General features: G+C 38.9%; 1 non-coding gene across 1 annotated transcript; it reads left to right on the forward strand.

Annotated features, from left to right (window-relative positions):
- The first annotated feature begins 6,055 nt into the window (after nt 1–6,055).
- trnae-uuc (transfer RNA glutamic acid (anticodon UUC)) lies at nt 6,056–6,127 on the forward strand. Its single transcript has one exon. It is a non-coding gene; the product is annotated as a tRNA-Glu (tRNA).
- Nucleotides 6,128–20,963: the final 14,836 nt, after the last annotated feature.

A 20,963-nucleotide genomic window follows, 5' to 3' on the forward strand; every position in this document is an offset into this window, starting at 1 on the left:
CTTAAGTCCGCAGTCCCGTCCTAGTGATGGTGTTGCAAATGTTCCAAATGTTTACATTAACTCCGAGGTTTATGACTTGGAGGAATGTAAACAGAATTTTACCCTAAACTCGCATTTAGGGCTCTTGAGCGAGGCTGAGTGAAGAAATAGTCAGTAAATGTCATTTTGAAATTTAAGGTTGTTTGAAAAAAAAAATTACTCCAAGGTTTTTTTAGAGTGTTCTGGGTTCGAAGTTTCCTTATAGGCCGTAAAGTGGGGGTAGTGTGTGTTTGTGTCCAAGCAATGAAGAAATCCTCTGGTTAATCCACTACAATGTGTTTTAATCATAGTTAAGGCAAATATGTGTTTTAATCATAGTTTAAGAAATCATAGGTTAAGATTTTGGCTATCATGATTATTGTAAGCTAATCTTGTTATTTTATAATCTTCCACAGACACCACCATCTTCAAAGTAACCGTCTACAAAGTAGTTGCCAATCTTTACCTCGCCTTCATTAAGGGCATGCTGAATGGGTATATTGTCTCTGCCAGAGATGTATTCAAGCCATTGTATTGCGGGTGTGGAGAATGATTTCTGCCTATTGATGTAATTGTCCAGAGGCGGAATGGTTAACATGTTCTCAGGCAGGAAGTTGGTTCTAAAGATTTTCAAACATACGCTAGCTATGGTGATGCACTTGAACGGATCTACACCCGTGCTACTCAGTATCTCATTCCTGAAAGCCATGCACCCCATTCTGAGTATGCGAACATCATTTTGACAATAAGCAACCAACTCTTGCTTAAAGTCAAAGACCTTTCCGTCGAGTGTTTTGTACCACTCAAAAAATTCGTCTCTCTCTTTTGACCTCATGCTATCTACACCGTAAAACTCGGGATGCGGATATGGACCTACATAGTTTTGATTTTTTTGGGTATTCCAGAAATGCGGAAAATACCCCTTTTTTTCAGCCGTGAATCCCATAGCCTTGGGAATTGTGCTAAGTTTCATGGGCAGAAACGAGAGACTGTCGATGTATCTCTGATCAAACTTTTTATCTTCAAAGCACAAGATTTTACCGCCTTGTGTTATGAGGCAAGGCGTAACACCTTCTACGACTAAACGGTTCAACAGTATGTAGGAATCGTACCCTCTAGCGTTGTGGGCTATAAAAGTATAACCTTTGTATTTGTTCCTCCGAAACTTTTTGAAAAATGCGGAAACACAATCGGTACCTTCAGCAGACCAAACATTACCTTTAAAATCAATGCAACATATATAGTTTGCTACGTGGTACCCCGTCTCCTGATTAGATTCAAAATCATAAAAGATGTACTTTTCATCCGACTGTTCTCGTTTTAAAGGTTCCATAAAACATTGATGATCAAAGTTAGACTCAATTTTAGCGCTGCAGTGTCTACACAGGGTTTTAAGACACTCGTGTTTTTTTTAACCACGATCCTGCAATGTGTTGCACCCGGTACAGTAGAACCTAGTTTTACACAAAGATTCATCCGTACCATTCTGAGATTTATGCTTTTGAAAACAATACTGGGATCTACAGATCCTCAGACAGTCTTTGCACTGTACAGTTTGCTTAGCACGTTTGGGACATTCGCTGTCGAGACACACGTTGCAGTGGTAATCCCATTTATGATGTTTCTTATCGTTAAATCCTGCATAACAGTAAGAACATACGTACGTTGTACCTAGTACAGCTTTGAGGTTTTTCACTCCATAATAATGATTCTCGTGCAAAAACAGAAACAAGGTTTTGCTGTGGGGTGTTTTTGTAGTCTGAAAAAAAGAATACCCTTTTTTGACCTTGGTGGTTCGGAACAACACTACAATTTTGCAATTCAACTTTTGCTCAAATCGTGTAATGTCTGCAAAGCTAACCGTATCATTTACAGATAATCCTACATCAGATTGTAATTGTCTCGCGTTTTGTTCTATTTGATAATCACTTTGTTCCGGATTCAGCAATTTGGAAACGCATAAAGCAAAACAAAGGTTGTCACGGTTATCAAAAACGTAAAGATGTCTAATTTTTTGTTGTACGTCAGAATTGAACATCTTGGACATACTATTGCGTGTACCACCATGTGGTGCATGTACAATTCGAATCACCAGTTCTATAGTTTCGTCAGAAAGTATTTCAAACCTACTCTGTATCGATTTTTCTATCATGGTCAGAATCGAATCGAGTTCTATGTTACCATTGATTACCTCAACACGTGATGAAACATTGAGAGATTCGCCTTGTATTTCAACATGAACTACGTCACGTGGGCCTACTTTATCGTTCCCAACTTCAAGCATGCGGTTTAAAACCTCCAACACATAGCTGTAAAAATCCCCAAATGAATCAACGTTTCCTAATGAGGAAAAGTTTATCCTCCGTCTAATTTCTGTTGTATTGAAGTTGTCTATACGATTTATAACTATGTTTGGATCTAAAACATGTCCGGGTTGATCATCTCTCCCAAATCCCATTTGCTCTCCCTCACTCACACTAGGCATCTGATGTATTTCCGGCTGTTGCTCATTACAGCTGTTGGGTGTATGGATATCCTCCATTTCATCAGTAGATGGAGAAGGGCTATTTGAAACATTCTCGTTAACAGGACTACTTGGTAAAATGTGTGAATCCTGACCCATGTTTGCAAGAATTTCATTTAATCTCAAGAGACTCTGGTTTAGTTGTTGTAATAATTCCTGAGATGTTTCAAACGAATCATTTATAGGGGATGGTACAGTGGCGACACAAGGTTGTGGTTCTGTCATGCTTTCATTCAGCTCATTTATCATTTCCATTAGAAAAGGGTTCAGAGCTGTGCATGTGTTGTGCTGCGTTAGAGCGGTTTGAATGATGGATAGATTTTCTGACATATTTTCAAGATTAGAAGCTAATTCATGATCCCTGTGTTCATCAATAGACCCCAATCTTTCGTTAACCTCATTAATCTCATCTACCATTTCTAACAGAAAAGGGTTCAGAGTTGGGTTGTGTTCTATTAATGCATTTTGTGTGTTGGTTAAGCATTCGCTTAATCCCGAAAACAAATTGTATGGTGTTTCTGATGTATTTTCTAGATTAGATACAATTTCAGAGCTGTGTTCATTATTCAACCTTTCATTACTACCATTAATCAGAAAAGGGTTCAGAGCTGTGTTGTGTTCTACATGATTTGTTTGTAGGTTTGAGGTACTTGGTTCACTGATTAATGAATGTGGGTTATTGTTTGCTTCATTTGAATAAGGCGAGTTGTTGGATTTTTTAGCTTTATTCTTCTTTAACAAAGAATCACAACCGGGGCGTTTCTGTGACATTCTTATCTATATCATCAACACAATGTCTAACCAAGAGCAATACACGTTCTGTAATCAAAGGTATAGCCGACCTATAATCCTCCCGTGATCTGCTTGCAGCTGCACGTTCCAGCCTCCGTAGCGAAATCTCCACGGCCCTTTTCAGATATCGAAAGTCGTACAGGTCGTCCAGTTCGCATCCTTCTTGCTGTTGGAGATCTGTAATACAAAAAAAAAAATATGAGAATTATTATTGCTGTATGCATGAGTGTGTGTGAGTGTGTGTGTGTGTGTGTGTGTGTGTGTGTGTGTGTGTGTGTGTGTGAGTGTGTGTGTGTGAGTGTGTGTGTGTGTGTGTGAGTGTGTGTGTGTGTGTGAGTGTGTGTGTGAGTGTGTGTGTGAGTGTGTGTGTGAGTGTGTGTGTGAGTGTGTGTGTGAGTGTGTGTGTGAGTGTGAGTGTGTGTGTGAGTGTGAGTGTGTGTGTGTGTGTGTGTGTGTGTGTGTGTGTGTGTGTGAGTGTGTGAGTGTGTGTGTGGGACTATTGAAGAACAGGAGCCATGGGCCCCCAGGGGTGGGGGCTATGGGTGGAGTGTGTGTGTGTGTGTGTGTGTGTTTCTCACCGGAGAAATTTGGGTGATCAGACAATGCAGGACTGTTTCCTATCGAAAAAAAGATTTCAATTAGCGCATGTTATTTAACAAAGGATAATTATTACATAATTTCAAAATTTGACTCACTAGGTGTAGTTGGTCGGTAATCATTTGATTGTTGACTCGTCACTGTGGAAGGAAAAGAGAAAACATGTTGTACTTTTTTCTCCATTCCCTGTAAGAGTAAACCTGTGTGTATAAGTTTCTTACCAGAATTAACATCATCAAATTGTAGCTTGTCAGACGCTGATGGGCTGTAACTGTTTTCTAATGAACAGAAATCACATGAGTTAGAATATTTTAAATTAAATATTTACATATATTACATATTTCATTAAGTTTCACTCACTGTGAATGGTTAATCCGTAGTTACTAGATTCCGGATGAAAAGCTATAGAAAATAGAAATAAACATTTGAGTTTCATATTGAAGGAATCAAATCATCACGTTTGAAATTAAATACTTATTTTTAATCAAAAATGAATAAAAACTTACTTTGAAATGGATGATATAGTGTCACAGCATCACAGTCTGTCACAGTTTCAACAATGAAACATTCTGATCCTAAAATAAAAGATGAATGTATATACTACATATTTCATATTACGTAGAAAAGTAGTCTTAAATATCACTTACATTTGGTTTTGCATAGGATACATAGAACAATGTTAACCACTCACATTAATTAAGCTGAAAGATGAGTGATTCCTATTAAATTCCTATTAAACCATAAGAAACAGTCATTTAACTACTTAAAGGTAATTTCAATAAAGGTAATATATTGTGATAATTTCATATTAGAAGTTTTTTCTCTCACCAAAGTCCATATTGCGGTTGAAATCGAGGAACGTCAAAACGTTTGAGGTCTTCAAGCGTCGAGGCTGTCTCCAGAATGTTGTATATTGTGGATTACCAACGGGTTTTTTATTTTTTGATTTTGATTTTGATTGAAGACCTCAGGTTATGACATCACAGAAAAGAGCGGGAGGTGTGTAGTGTGTGTGTGTGTTTCATTCATATCAAGCATCCGCTTCAAGGTATGAAGTTATCGCTATTTCAATTAGAAATTCAGCTCAAGTTATTGACGGTCGAGTTATAGTATTCATTATCAGTTTTTTAACAAAGGAATCAAACCATCAAAAAGACACTGCTCTGTTTTAAATTTTAGTGATCTGATCAGAACATTCATGAATAGACTTTGGTTGGGAGTCTGGAATCCCTTATAACCAGTTGCACATGAAGCAACATGTGAGAATCAAACAATGGGCTAGTTCACTAGTTCCTTTACCCATCAATACACTGATTGATCTAACTAATTCATATCTTACTCTCAGGAAACGGCTTCCTACCACCACCCCCCCACCCCTTAACTCCACCAGCAACCACTTACCTCTCTTTAGCCTCAAGGAGTGGGGTAACCATCTCAACTCACATGAAAGAGAGGTAATTTAGCTAAAGTATAGAAAAGTATAGGCTAAAAAAGTATTAAAATGTATAAAAGTTTAATGTTTAAGAATATAATGTTGGTTTTGTATGTTTGACAATAATCAGAAAATCTATTTGTTCATATAGAACAAACTGTCAATTATTGCGAAGTAGACACGATTCATTCTTTTGAAGTCTTCTGAATTAAAAACAACCTGGAAATCGCGCGAGTGCAGGTCATTTTCAATTGCATAGCATTTTAAATCTTGAATGACACTGAGGCTTACATTACATCCGAGGCTTGTCATAACCAGCGCGAGATTAAAACGCCTAGACTTTCCTGTATTCAGAGGTTTCCAAATTAAATTCATGTTCTCCTGAAAAATGGGCTGCATTCTGTATTTCTGTAATTGATGTAGGCATTAAAAACAGAGCAGTGTCTTCTGAAGCTAAACCATTCTATATGGTTCAAAGTAAAACGAGCTGAGGCATCATCGTATCTAACCGTTTTTCCGACGTACATAGCAACGCTATATATATCCTTAAGAAAAACATATCCGAAGTAAGTTCCATCTGACAAACGCCAGACTCGATCCTTGAGCGCTCCTTGAGCGACTGGTTCAGGAATGCTCTCCATTGTTCGGTACCTTTTTAGATTCTCGTCATCGTGCTCTTCTTCTACAGATCCTCCCATATGGTCTAACGCGTAGGATTTCTGGCTTTCATCCAGACGGTCCGGGTTCGAATCCCGGTATGGGAAGCTTTGGTTTTCAGCAACCTCAGAAACACAAGCCATTGCTCCGTTCTCTCGGTCCTTCACACATCTCGCTAACCCCTAACTCTTAAATACACATTTCACTCGCAGGCTTGCTGTGATTGCTCCATAGGAATAACAACCTTATTGGTCAATACTTTTGGCGGGAATTTTTTTTTGACCAATCAGGACAATCTGAATAATGATGGGGCGGGGCTGGGGCGGGATGGGAAGAGGTGGGGATGGGGCAGGAAGGGGCGGAGGGATGGGCGGGGCGGTGTGTCACCATGGTTTAAATTACCTCATATCCAAAACATGAATGACGAATGGCAGGGGTAATTACAGATGATTGAAAACATAATTACTAACAGACAGCATCATAGGGTGATCTGAGGGGTCAAAGGTCACATTCCAGAAAAGGAGGCACGTGGTGTGGGGGAGGGGTCAAAAAGGGCACCTGTCAAAAAGTTTGATTGAAAGTGCCCCCTATACTCTCTCTTTCAGCTTTAACTTTAACCCTATTCCAACTGTAGGCTTAACCCTAGCTGTTTTGGTTATCATAACCCTAACCCTACTACGTGTTATAAAACTGACTAATTAAAAAATAAGCATTGTTACATGTAAGGTGTATATATATAGGTGTACATGACAAAGTTGATTTAAAATGATTACTTCTAACAATGATTGAGTTTAATGCATTTATTTGATAGTTAATTTAATATAAAATAAATGAACCAACTAATGTAAAAATGAGCTTTGTAATATGAAAGGACTATATCTCTACTTGACAAAGTTGATTTGAAATTATTACTTCTAACAATGAGTTGAATGATTTTTGTCACGCAGCCTTGTTCTCCTTCCACACTACCGGACTCCATTTCTCAGAATTCCCCTGGTTACGACATCAATAATAACCTTTCACCTTCACCCAATCGCGTTACGCTCCGACGCTCTGATTCACCTGTATTCTGAATTACTTCCGGTTCATTCTTGTCTAGCTCCTGTATTTAAGGCATCCGTTTGTAAACAAACACCGCGAGGTATTGTCGACTCATGTTGCATACTAAGCGTTTTCCTATGTTCTGTTTTTGCTTTCTCGTTACGACCCTGTTTTCGGATTATCGGTTTATGTCTTTTGTTTTGCCCTTATTGGATTTGTTGTACGGTTGGACTGTTTCTCGGTTTCGAACTCGGACTGTATTTTGTCTTCTGGTATCGGTGAGACCGCTGTTTGCCTGGCTTTCCTGTTAGCAATATCTGTTAGCTTGCCTGCTAATAAACCTGTTTGTACTTTTAACTCTGCTTGCGTCACTCCTCTCTACCTGGCGTCACAATTTTATTTGATCATTAATTTAACATAAAATAAGTAAACCAACGTTTTATAGTTAAATAAATGCATTAAACTACTAAATTATCATTTGATGTCATATTTTGAAACCATGTATTCCGTTTATTTATTTAACAATACATTTTATAGTCAAATAAATAACTCAGTTAAAAAAAAAATCTGTGTTTTCTATTTATTGCATTTTAGTCATTTATTCATTTGGAGAGAGTACTTAGTGTGAAACTCGCTTGACCATCTAAGAATCATCTTGGTGGCAAGAATTTATTAGGAAATCCACTCCTGGTTAATATTTTAATGTAATCTTATCAGCACCTTTTAATTTTCAATGTACCCTTTATTTTTTATATTGTAAACTGTGTTATACTAAAAATCCAAAAAGATTTTTGTTATTGTTGCCAACATTTTTTTTACATTACACTTTGCATTCTGGGATTTTTTTGTCATATTTTAATACACTTCATTGATTAAGTAGTGTTTTTTTTAGCTAAGCCCTGTTTAAATTATTTAAATACATATCTACATTTAATGTATGTATTTAGGGTAAAAATTAATTAATTTGTTTACTATATGTATTATTGTATTATATGTATTATTGCACAGTATGTATCAAAAGGCACATGTAATACCTCAAAAATAGCAAACAATTTTGTTTCATCAAAAGGTGAAATTCAGTCTCAGCTTTACTACCCAAGCTATTCACTGGTGGTGTGTGAAAGCATTTATCCATAGATTTGGGTCTGTCATACCATCCTGTTTCACCAATCAAAGACCACAAAAAATCATATTCATTTAGAAACTAGATACAATATTAACGTTGAGTTCAGAAATCAATATTCAGTGCAATAACCCTGATTTGTAACTCAATTGAAAACCTATGGAATGTAATCACGAGGAAGCTGGATGGACCCAAGCCATCAAATCAAGCTGAACTGCTTGAATGTGTACACCAGGGGTGGCAGAAGGTCACCCAAAGGAGTGTGAAAGACTAGTGGAAGAGAACATGCCAAGGAAATGCCATGCCATGTTATTTCATGCCATGAAGCTGTGATTAAAAATCAGGGTTATGACACCAAATATTGAACTCTTAAAACATTAATATTGTTGTTTCTAAATGAATATGAATTTGTTTTCTATGCATTGTTTGAGGTTTGAAAGCTCTGCGTCTTTTTTGTTATTTCAGCCATTTCTTATTTTCTGCACATAAATGCTCAAAATGACAATATTGTTGTTTGGAATTTGAGGAATTTGATGTTTGCTGTATATAATTTGGTTTAATATATTTGTATATGTATTATGCTTTCTAAAATATAATATTTCCTTTAGGTTTACACTGTTTGAAGAAGTATACATTGTATACCTGTTTTTGAAAACTCTGCAGTTTCTAGATATTTGTTGCACTTATATAGACTCATAACATTATTTAAATGCAAATGGTAGGTATATTTTTGTCATCCACACTTATGATTACACTCAGTTGTCCACAAATATACACTGTAAAAAATGCTGTGAAATCCACAGTAGTACACTGTGTTCCTGCAAAATGAACTACTGTAAATACTTTTACAGTATTATACTCTGAATACAACCAAAACTACAGTAATTAACTTGAAAATGATAAAATCACAGTAATAATCCTACTACTGTAGAAAATCACAGCAATACACTGTAATAATCCACTAATGGACAATCAAAAGGGGGCAGTGGTCATTTGGATTCATTTTGGATTCAATTAAACTACAACCTAAAGAAGAAAAGTGGTGCAGCACTGAATCCACTATTCCATGTAAGTATCACAGAGCACAATTCTGTTTCTTGACTAACTAAAATCTTAATCTAATTTTATTCTTTTATTTCACAGTAGTCAAAGTAATGAAATCAGAATAAGACTGATAGATGAAAGTCAGTAAAAAAAAAAAAACTAAACTAAAGCTAAATTATAATTAGATTTAAACGTTTTCCAGCCTGGCCTGTTTAACTTTGAAAACTTGCTTTTAAATGTTCTGTGTTGTTCTATATTTTTAATTAAGAGTTTTATTTTTCTATAAAAACTTTCCCTGACTTTCCCTGAGAGCCTCTTATTAACAGGATGTGCTTAACAAACCAGTTTGGTGATTCTGTATATATTGACTTTCATTTTCATTTCTGTTTGCTTCCTTGTCAGAATGAAACCTGACTCCAGGAAATGCAGTGCAAAGTTCAAGAGAAGCCAGAAAACTGGAAGAACTGTAAAGCGGAAAACATCAGATATGAATTCATGAGTCATTTCTTTCACAAGAGACTTCAGAGTTTGACTGGCAAAACAATTAGATTAACCTGTTGTTCTTCACATACTGAGGAAAAAAAATGTTTGCTGTGTCTCTGCAGATTTTGTTGAAAAATACTGTCACGTCTGGTCCTGTAAGCTCCTCTGTCCCTTCAACAGCTCTAACAGAGGCTCTCAGTCTAACAACTACACTACCCAGAACGCACCACCCGCTGACATCACACACACACACACCTGATCACATGACACCTCTTCCTCCAGGAAGTCCGGAATACTAATCACTGGCACTATTTAAGAGCATACCATACACACACCCACGCCGCGTATTGTAGGTTCTACCTCTTTACAAAGCGTTTCTGAATTACTTGTCTCAGCTATTTTTGTGTATGACCTTGCCTTTGTTTTCTCTACGCCGATTTTGCCTTTGCCTCTGATATTGGATTTTCTGTGTTTGACTCGGACTATCGGAGTATCACTGTTGCCTCTTGGATTATCTCTGCTGCTGGATATCTCGTGTGTGAATTCTGGACTGTTTCTGGTTATGGTATGGTTTTGTCTATGTTGCTCCTGTTATTGGTGATTACCTATTTTTCTGTACCAACCAACGATTTACCTCTGTTTATTTTTAATAAACATTTTTACAGTGTCTGTACCTGTCTGCGTTCTGTGCACACCATGACAGAATACGCGGCCGTACAAGATCAAATAACAGATACTGAGGCTATTAAGTCTGGTTTAGCCAACCAGGGCAGCTTACTCGGTCAGCACCAGCAAACGCTCTCTGGTGTGACCCAAGCCGTTTCTGAGCTAGCCCGCCAACAGGCTACACAGCAGCAACAGCTTACGGAGTTACTAGCTCACCTCAGGGGCTTAACTGAACCTTGTCCCAGCCCATTAGCTGCCCCAGTATGCCCAACTTAAAATCCTCTGTGCCTGGTTTTTCTGTGTCTAAACTGGAGATTTTTGATGGGGATCTGGAAAAATGCAGCGGTTTTCTTTTGCAATGCTCTGTATTTTTTAGTAATTCACCACCCACAACCGATAATGCTAAGATCGGTTTTATTATCTCCCGACTTTCTGGTAAGGCACTTGAGTGGGCTACAGCTATTAGTGAGGAAGTTTCTGGGGCTAGTTATACTGATTTTTTTACTCTTTTTCGCTCAGTTTTTGATCACTCTCTCTATGGACAGTCTAATGGAGAACTTTTGTTGGCTCTCAAGCAAGGTCAGAAGCTGGTGGCTTCCTACGCCGATTGGACCAACTTCTCTCACGCCGCCCCAAGACCAGTTCACGCACTCAACAAGCTCCTGTGACACTGCCCCGCTCTCCCATACCAGAGAAGACTGCGCTGTCTGTCCCAGAGCCCATGGACATTCAGAAAACCCGGCAAACTCCGGAGGAGCGCCGGAGAGGAGAGGAGAGGCTGGTCATCTCAAGGCTGAGTGTGGTCTCCTGATCCGACCTGTGAAGGCTCCAGCCCTGGGACAGCGCGTGGAGTGCGAAACTCAATTCTTTGTTCCAAATGTTTCACTTTACAAGAAAATATTGTGTTACCCACTGGTATTTTCTCTGTCCCAGCGCTTGTAGATTCCGGGTCGGAGGGGAACTTCATCAGTCTGGACCTGGTTAAGGAGCATGGCGTACCCACCGGAGAACTTCTGCATTCTGTATCCATTTATGCTGTGGACGGGAAGAAGGTTCGCTCCAAACCAGTCACTCTACAGACACTACCCATCACATTACAAGCCAGCGCTCTCCATTTTGAGGAACTGCCACTCTTCGTGCTTCCCAGCACCGAGCATCCAGTTATCCTGGGCATGCCGCGGCTCAAGACCCACGACCCCACTGTCTCCTGGCGCGATGGGGATATCACGGTTTGGTCCAAACATTGTTATGAGAACTGTTTAGTTTTGGATAGTTTAGTTATTCAGTCCACTTCTGTGGAGAGTCCGGAGGTTTCTGAATCTCCTGTTATTCCGCCTGAATATTCAGATTTTCTAGAAGTCTTTAGTAAAGATAACGCTACTAAATTACCTCCTCATCGCCCCTGTGACTGTGCTATCAATCTAGTGGAGGGTGCCACCTTACCCAAAGCTAGAGTTTACCCCCTCAGTCTCGATGAGGAGAAGGCTATGTCTGATTACGTCACCGAAGCTTTAGCTCAGGGTTTTATTCGCCCGTCAAAGTCTCCTGTCGGTTCGGGCTTCTTCTTTGTGAAGAAAAAGGACGGGGGACTGAGACCCTGTATAGATTACCAAGGTTTGAACGCTATTACTAAGAAGTTTGCGTGCCCCTTGCCTCTCATTCTGTGCGCTCTTGAGCAGTTGCGCAACGGCGCTTATTTCACCAAGCTCGATTTACGTAGCACGTACAATCTGACCGTATTAGGGAGGGGGATTAGTGGAAAACTGCGTTCACTACTACTAATGGCCACTATGAGTACTTAGTCATGAGCTATGGTCTCGTCCAGGTAACCGTAATACTAAGGCTGACGCGTTATCCCGGGTTTTCAGTTCCCCAGACGACACATGCCACCTTTCTGAGCCTGAATACATTCTGCCACTCACAGTTCGTGTAGCTGCCATTAGATGGGAACTTGATGATCTTATTCACCAGAGCTTAGTTAACACACCACCTCCGGAGGGCTGTCCTCCTCACAAAATTTTTGTACCTGAACAATTTCGCGAACGACTCATAGGCTGGGCACATTCTGCCCTTACATCTGGTCACCCAGGTGTTACACGTACGCTGCAGCTGCTCTCAGCTCGCTATTGGTGGGAAACCATGCGAGCTGACATACACTCCTTCGTAGTTTCATGTTCCGTCTGTGCACAATGCAAAACACCCAAAACCCTTCCAGCCGGTAAACTAGTTCCTCTGGCTGTTTCTGAAAGACCCTGGTCACACATTGCTGTAGATTTTGTTACAGACCTACCTGAGTCTGAGGGTTACACCACTCACTTCTCACAGTCGTTGACAGATTTTCTAGGGGAGTTACATTCATCCCATTTCCAGCACTACCCACTGCTCTTCAGATAGCTCAGGCCACCTATACACACATTTTTCGACATTTTGGTATTCCAGAAGACATCCTGTCTGATAGAGGCCCTCAATTTACCTCCAGAGTATGGAAATCCTTTTTTGAACACTTAGGTGTTCATGTCAGTCTTACCTATGGGTTTCATCCCACCAGCAATGGGCAATGTGAACGGGTTATTCAGGAACTAGGCAAATTTCTAAGGTTATATTGTTTTAAACATCCTTCTGATTGGTCTCAGTACCTCATTTGGGATAGCTCAAAACTCACTCACCAACTCCACATCTGGTCTCACACCTTTTCAGGGCGTTCTGGGGTACCAGCCTCCGTTAGCTCCGTGGACGGCTGTATCTTCTGAGGTACCTGCTGTGGATGACTGGATGAAGCGGAGTGAGCAGGTGTGGGAGGAGACACATCAGCAGGTTTCGGAGGAGCAGTCTGACAGACACCGAGGTACCACCCCCCCAGTACCAGCCCTGAGATTGTGTGTGGTTGTCAACCCGGGACTTGAGGTTTGAGGGGTCCTGTAAGAAACTGCTACCCAAATATATTGGCCCATTTAAAGTTCTTGCTCAAGTTAACAAGGTAACTTATAAAATTGAGTTGCCTGCTCAGTACAGAGTACATAACTCTTTCCATGTTTCTTTGCTCAAGCCTCTTGTCCCAGGTCAGCTTGCTGAGGGTGTTCCAGATGACGTGCCGCCCGCAGCAGTGGAGGGGGAGGATTCGTCTACCTATACGGTTCGAGAGGTGCTGGATTCACGCAGTATCTTATAGACTGGGAGGGCTACGGCCCTGAGGAGCGTTGCTGGGTTGCTGCCGGTGATGTGCTGGATCCTGCTCTTCTGGCCGAATTTCATGCTAGTCACCCTGGTAAACCTGCTCCTAGACCCCGTGGGCGTCCCAAGCGCTGACTCTCCTCGGTGCGTCGGGGTTCTCAGTCTCGCAACCCCCACCTGTCTGGCACCTCTGTGGCTACTCCTGTTCCTCCCGCCGGTACTCCCTGCCCGTCGGGTGGAAGTCGTCGTGGTCGTCCCCGTTCTGGCTCCGTTCCGACTCCCTCGGGGGGAGGTACTGTCACGTCTGGTCCTGTAAGCTCCTCTGTCCCTTCCACACCCAGCTCTAACGGAGGCTCTCAGTCTAACAACTACACTACCCAGAACGCACCACCCGCTGACATCACACACACACCTGATCACATGACACCTCACCTGCTTCCTCCAGGAAGTCCGGAATACTAATCACTGGCACTATTTAAGAGCATACCATACACACACCCAGGCCGCGTATTGTTGGTTCTACCTCTTTCTGTGCACACCATGACAAATAAATAATGTCATGCAGTACATGGCATTAAAGAAATGCTTATGTTTAACAGTGATTTAATACTGACTACAAAATAAAGCAGTAAGGGATCATTCTGAAATTACTATTGTAAATAAAAACACAATACACATAATTATTTTTTGTAAAGTCAGCTGCTGCCAGTTTTTCCAGAAACTTACTGTTAAGTTTTTGCCAGTTAGTAACTGTGATTTTATTTCACAGTAAATTACTTGTCAATTACTGCCAGTTAGTTACTGTAAATTTCACAGCACATTTTTACAGTGTATTGTAGCGTGGTACTGTAGTGTATCTGCAGTAATTTTAATGTTTTCAATTTACACAGAAGCTCGCAAAAAGACCATAGATTACTTTTAACATTAAACAAGTATTTTACATTCAGTTAGTAAACAATACGTTTAAGAAACAGCTAACATATAGGCACCTTTTGTATATATACAATACTGAATGTAGTCCTTTTGGCACTGCACTGTTTATCACACCACTGTTTAATTTGACAGTAGTGAAGAGCACTCTTTGTTATGTATATTTTCTAATTATTTTGAAGATTTAGCACAGCTAAATGTATCGGTTACAGATGTGCCGGGGGTTAAACATGTGTCCATTTTACGCTGGCATGTCAAAAATTATGGAACAAGGGACCTCTTTGTAATGCAAACAGAATGATATATTACTGCTTTATTTTGCTGTCAGTATTAAATCACTGTTAAACATAAGCATTTCTTTAATGCCATGTACTGCATGATATTTCTTATTTTTCAACAAAATCTGCAGAGACACAGCAAACATTTTTTTTCCTCAGTATGTGAAGAACAACAGGTTAATCTAATTGTTTTGCCAGTCAAACTCTGAAGTCTCTTGTGAAAGAAATGACTCATGAATTCATATCTGATGTTTTCCGCTTTACAGTTCTTCCAGTTTTCTGGCTTCTCTTGAACTTTGCACTGCATTTCCTGGAGTCAGGTTTCATTCTGACAAGGAAGCAAACAGAAATGAAAATGAAAGTCAATATATACAGAATCACCAAACTGGTTTGTTAAGCACATCCTGTTAATAAGAGGCTCTCAGGGAAAGTCAGGGAAAGTTTTTATAGAAAAATAAAACTCTTAATTAAAAATATAGAACAACACAGAACATTTAAAAGCAAGTTTTCAAAGTTAAACAGGCCAGGCTGGAAAACGTTTAAATCTAACTATAATTTAGCTTAGTTTAGTTTTTTTTTTTTTTTAACTGACTTTCATCTATCAGTCTTATTCTGATTTCATTACTTTGACTACTGTGAAATAAAAGAATAAAATTAGATTAAGATTTTAGTTAGTCAAGAAACAGAATTGTGCTCTGTGATACTTACATGGAATAGTGGATTCAGTGCTGCACCACTTTTCAAACTTCTTCTTCTTCTTCAGGTTGTAGGTCGACTGAATCCAAAATAAATCCAAATGACCACTTCTCCCTTTTGATTGTCCATTAGTGGATTATTACAGTGTATTACTGTGATTTTCTACAGTAGTGGGATTATTACTGTGATTTTCTACAGTAGTGGGATTATTACTGTGATTTTCTACAGTAGTGGGGTTATTACTGTGATTTTCTACAGTAGTGGGATTATTATTGTGATTTTCTACAGTAGGATTATTACTGTGATTTTCTACAGTAGTGGGATTATTACTGTGATTTTCTACAGTAGTGGGATTATTTCTGTGATTTTCTACAGTAGTGGGATTATTACTGTGATTTTCTACAGTAGGATTATTACTGTGATTTTCTACAGTAGTGGGATTATTTCTGTGATTTTTACAGTAGTGGGATTATTTCTGTGATTTTTACAGTAGTGGGATTATTTCTGTGATTTTCTACAGTAGTGGGGTTATTACTGTGATTTTCTACAGTAGTGGGATTATTTCTGTGATTTTCTACAGTAGCGGGATTATTACTGTGATTTTCTACAGTAGTGGGATTATTACTGTGATTTTCTACAGTAGTGGGATTATTACTGTGATTTTCTACAGTAGTGGGATTATTACTGTGATTTTCTACAGTAGCGGGATTATTACTGTGATTTTCTACAGTAGCGGGATTATTACTGTGATTTTCTACAGTAGCGGGATTATTACTGTGATTTTCTACAGTAGTGGGATTATTTCTGTGATTTTCTACAGTAGTGGGATTATTACTGTGATTTTTACAGTAGTGGGATTGTTACTGTGATTTTCTACAGTAGTGGGATTGTTACTGTGATTTTCTACAGTAGTGGGATTGTTACTGTGATTTTCTACAGTAGTGGGATTATTACTGTGATTTTCTACAGTAGTGGGATTATTACTGTGATTTTCTACAGTAGTGGGATTATTACTGTGATTTTCTACAGTAGTGGGATTATTACTGTGATTTTCTACAGTAGTGGGATTATTACTGTGATTTTTACAGTAGTGGGATTATTACTGTGATTTTCTACAGTAGTGGGATTATTACTGTGATTTTCTACAGTAGTGGGATTGTTTCTGTGATTTTCTACAGTAGTGGGATTGTTACTGTGATTTTCTACAGTAGTGGGATTATTACTGTGATTTTCTACAGTAGTGGGATTATTACTGTGATTTTCTACAGTAGTGGGATTATTTCTGTGATTTTCTACAGTAGTGGGATTATTTCTGTGATTTTCTACAGTAGTGGGATTGTTACTGTGATTTTCTACAGTAGTGGGATTGTTACTGTGATTTTCTACAGTAGTGGGATTGTTACTGTGATTTTCTACAGTAGTGGGATTGTTACTGTGATTTTCTACAGTAGTGGGATTATTACTGTGATTTTCTACAGTAGTGGGATTATTACTGTGATTTTTACAGTAGTGGGATTGTTACTGTGATTTTCTACAGTAGTGGGATTGTTACTGTGATTTTCTACAGTAGTGGGATTGTTACTGTGATTTTCTACAGTAGTGGGATTATTACTGTGATTTTCTACAGTAGTGGGATTATTACTGTGATTTTTACAGTAGTGGGATTATTACTGTGATTTTCTACAGTAGTGGGATTGTTACTGTGATTTTCTACAGTAGTGGGATTATTACTGTGATTTTCTACAGTAGTGGGATTATTACTGTGATTTTCTACAGTAGCGGGATTATTACTGTGATTTTCTACAGTAGTGGGATTATTACTGTGATTTTCTACAGTAGTGGGATTATTACTGTGATTTTCTACAGTAGTGGGATTATTACTGTGATTTTCTACAGTAGTGGGATTGTTACTGTGATTTCATCATGTTCAAGGTAATTACTGTGGTTTTGGCTGTATTCAGAGTATAATAGTGTAAATGTATTTACAGTAGTTAACTGTGCAGGAACACAGTATGCTACTGTGGATTTTACAGCATTTTTACAGTGTACCCTATTAAAATCCTTGTTTATTGTCACACTGTACCCTAAAATCAGAATAAAACCAGCTGTTCCTTGACAAGTTCACTACTAGTAATGCATGGTAGCACAATGGTTGGGAAGATGCTTTTTGAAAGAGCTTTCTGTTAGAGTTGTGTAAAGGAACGAAGTTAGGAGAACGATTTCAGCAGCTTTCTATAGGCACTGTAATTAGAAGACTTCTGAAGGTAACTGTTGTTCTCTGATGTCATTTCCTGTAGGGAATTTTGCTGCCTCATGGCCAGCTACCTTAGTTTGCTCTGACTGTTGAACTCTGTTCAGCTGCTGTGCGTTATTGAGAAACCGTGAGTCAAGACCATTTATTTCAGTAGTATGTGTGATTAGTTATGTTTTAGTTTGTATAAGTAAGCAGACTTGTATTAGCTAAATGCATGTTTAGTTTCACATCTACACAGTTATATTTGGTAAATAGCTTTGTTAGTTCTTTGTATTATAATAGTTTGAAGACATTTATTTGATACCCTTTTGCTGTGCTATTGAGTGAAACTAGCAACAGTTACTCGCTGCGTCAGTTACTGAGAATGACCACTAGATGGCGCTTAAGTACTATCAGAGAACTGTGGTGCCATAGATAGGCCTAAGATACACCTTTAGAATTTTTAATGTAGTTTCTTTATCTCAGTTCATTAGTACCTGTATTGTTATTTACAGATTTATCTGTTTGTGTCTCCTAGACCACAGCCTGTAACCACACCTATGTCCCTGCCTGTAATAAAACTCTTGATCAAACTCTGGCTTTAGTGGTGTTCTGGCCGACACACCAGACTGAACACGGTGTACCACGCTACCAGAGCCAACAACAATACATTCACAGTGGTCTCCACTACAAACTGATTGCACTGGATTTTATTTAGGAGATTCGGAGTAAATGGGGCTGAATATCTTTACATGTCACACTTTTCAGATTTTTATTTGTTTACATTTTTGAAAACCATGTATCCTTTTTCTTTCACTTCACACTTTTCTGCGACTTTGTGTTTGTCTATCACTTAAAATCTCAATAAAATACATTTAAGTTTGTGGTTGTAAGGTGACAAAATTCACAAAAAGTGAATAATTTTTCAAGGTACTGTAGACTAGATACCTACCTTTTGGTACACCCTGTAGATCTTTGTACACCAATACTTAGTCAGTATCACTGCTATGCTAACTGTGGTCCACCGCCCAAGTATTCTTTTGCCAGTAGTGATACTTATAAAGCACGTACACAGCACATATTTATTGAGTGTGAATAAAATCAATAAAACCAATAAAATGATCTACAATTTATATTCTAGTGTAGAATAATAATTATAATAGTATAAATCATGTTATTTTACCATGTATCTCATTATTCAATTTAACATTTAACATGCTGAACAATAAAGTGTGTGTGTGTGTCTGCGCACGCATGTACAGTATGTGAATTCAGTTTGAGTTTCAGGAGAAGACCTGTGGACAGTGGCTGGAGGAGCAGATTCAGTTGTGAAATGTTTAACTCTGATATTTGATCAAGATTGGCTACAGAATATTTTGGGAATGATAGAAAAAAAACTGCCATTGGTTATACGTTGTATGGAAATACAATCATAGAGATATCAGAGGAAAGGTTGAATTTCAACAGCAGTTGAAGGGCGAAAGTTCTATCACAACAAAGGAAGTCAGTAAAAAATCAGACAACAAAAGTGCAAGGTAGAACGACTCATCTAAAATCAGTTCAGTGATAGCCTCCTTAAATGTCAGAGAAACATCAGGATGTGGTTCTACAGGGCCAGCTTGGAGAGAGAGAGAAGAAACAAAAAACATAATAACACTGAGCTGGCAAAATACAGGAGAGCCTTTTGAACATTTGACCTCAAGATAATCTAAAAGCATGTATGTACAATGACACAGAAGGACCAACTCAGCACTTCAGCTTTGATAGAGAAAGACAGATCAAGAAGCAAAAAGATGAAGAATCACAGGGCAGTTAATTTCCATGATTACACATATGTATGCACATATGAGAGTAAACAGACATTCAGCTCTGAACAGACTAAAATATTAACCAGAAAACAAGCAAAAAAACAGATGGACCCTGTTGTGTTGGTGCAGAACGAAGGACAATTTAACTTTAAGCCAACAACTGCTTTACTGAACTTCCAATCTCAGCTCTCTTTCCCTTCTCTCCAGTCCTCTAGTGGAGAAAAGGAGGAATATTCAACAGTGCATAGTCCTAGGGTATTCTCAACTACATAGTAATCTAAGAACACAACAGACCCGCCCAGCATGTGACTATAATAACAGACTCTGGAATGTGTGACAAAAAAGATAAAGCAGGAGATCCAGAATGGCGAGGAAAGGAAATGTCCCAGTCCCATTCAAGCAACAAATCTGACATGTTAGCACCACCGAAATTAAGATTTAAAACATCAAAGAGTTACAAGGGGTTGCCAGATGACAAAAAAACAATGCCAAAAGACATATACAGAAAGATGCCATGCATCCCAACTAAATTCAACATATTTATTAATCCGAACAACTTGAGGAAAATTGCACCACTGAATAGTTTTCAGAAACTTAAACAACCATGGACGAACATTCTGTACAGCCAGTTTAAAAAGAAAAGTCTGTGTTGTCCACTCTATTTCACCTATCAGCATTTTCGTGCTAAGGGCAGCAGGAAAAAACACGTCTCCTACTTTACAGTGCATGCAGTGTGCAAATTCTCTACCTGCAAGGCAAGGTATTCCTTCACAATGAAAAATAAGCCAAGTCGACTTCAGTCAAGCCTTCTAATGATCGTTCATCGCAGTGGACCCATCCATCATCTTAAGTCAGAGACACATTTTAGACCAGCAAGCAACATACGTAAAGGGAAAATAGCTAAAGCGGTCATCCATGGACTGAGTCAGGAGTACTACAGAAGATTACGTGCAACACCAGTTCAAGAACTAGTCTCTGGGCGCATCACAGATAGCCTTAATAGAAATGTACTGAAGGTTATCAGAGCAGAGGTTAGGAAAAACAGACAGCTACACAACAACGTTCTCCTGGAACTAAACCTTACACAGAGCATCATAAAGGAATGTGACAACAACTTTTGCAGTACACCTGGATACATCCAGCATCTACAGGTGACCCTCTTCAGCGCACGCCTCCACACAGAAACAGGAATAAGCATAGTGGTGCAACACCTTAGGAAGAGAACACCTGTCTCACTCTATCTAGATACAACTGGAGGTGTAGTATCCAAAGTACCAGAGCAGCACTAAAAAGTTCTCTATTATTCACTCACATTGGCTGAAAAAGGTAGGAATGCACCTGCCCTCCCAGTTTGTGAGATGCTTACAAATGAGCACTCAGTCCCTCCTATAACATTTTGGCTTATGCAGTTCTTGTTGAAATTGTCAAAATACAGCAGTCTCAGAGTTCATAAGGTGGAAACCGATTATA

Source organism: Astyanax mexicanus, chromosome 15, assembly GCF_023375975.1.
Source record: "Astyanax mexicanus isolate ESR-SI-001 chromosome 15, AstMex3_surface, whole genome shotgun sequence".
Classification (NCBI taxonomy): domain Eukaryota; kingdom Metazoa; phylum Chordata; class Actinopteri; order Characiformes; family Acestrorhamphidae; genus Astyanax; species Astyanax mexicanus.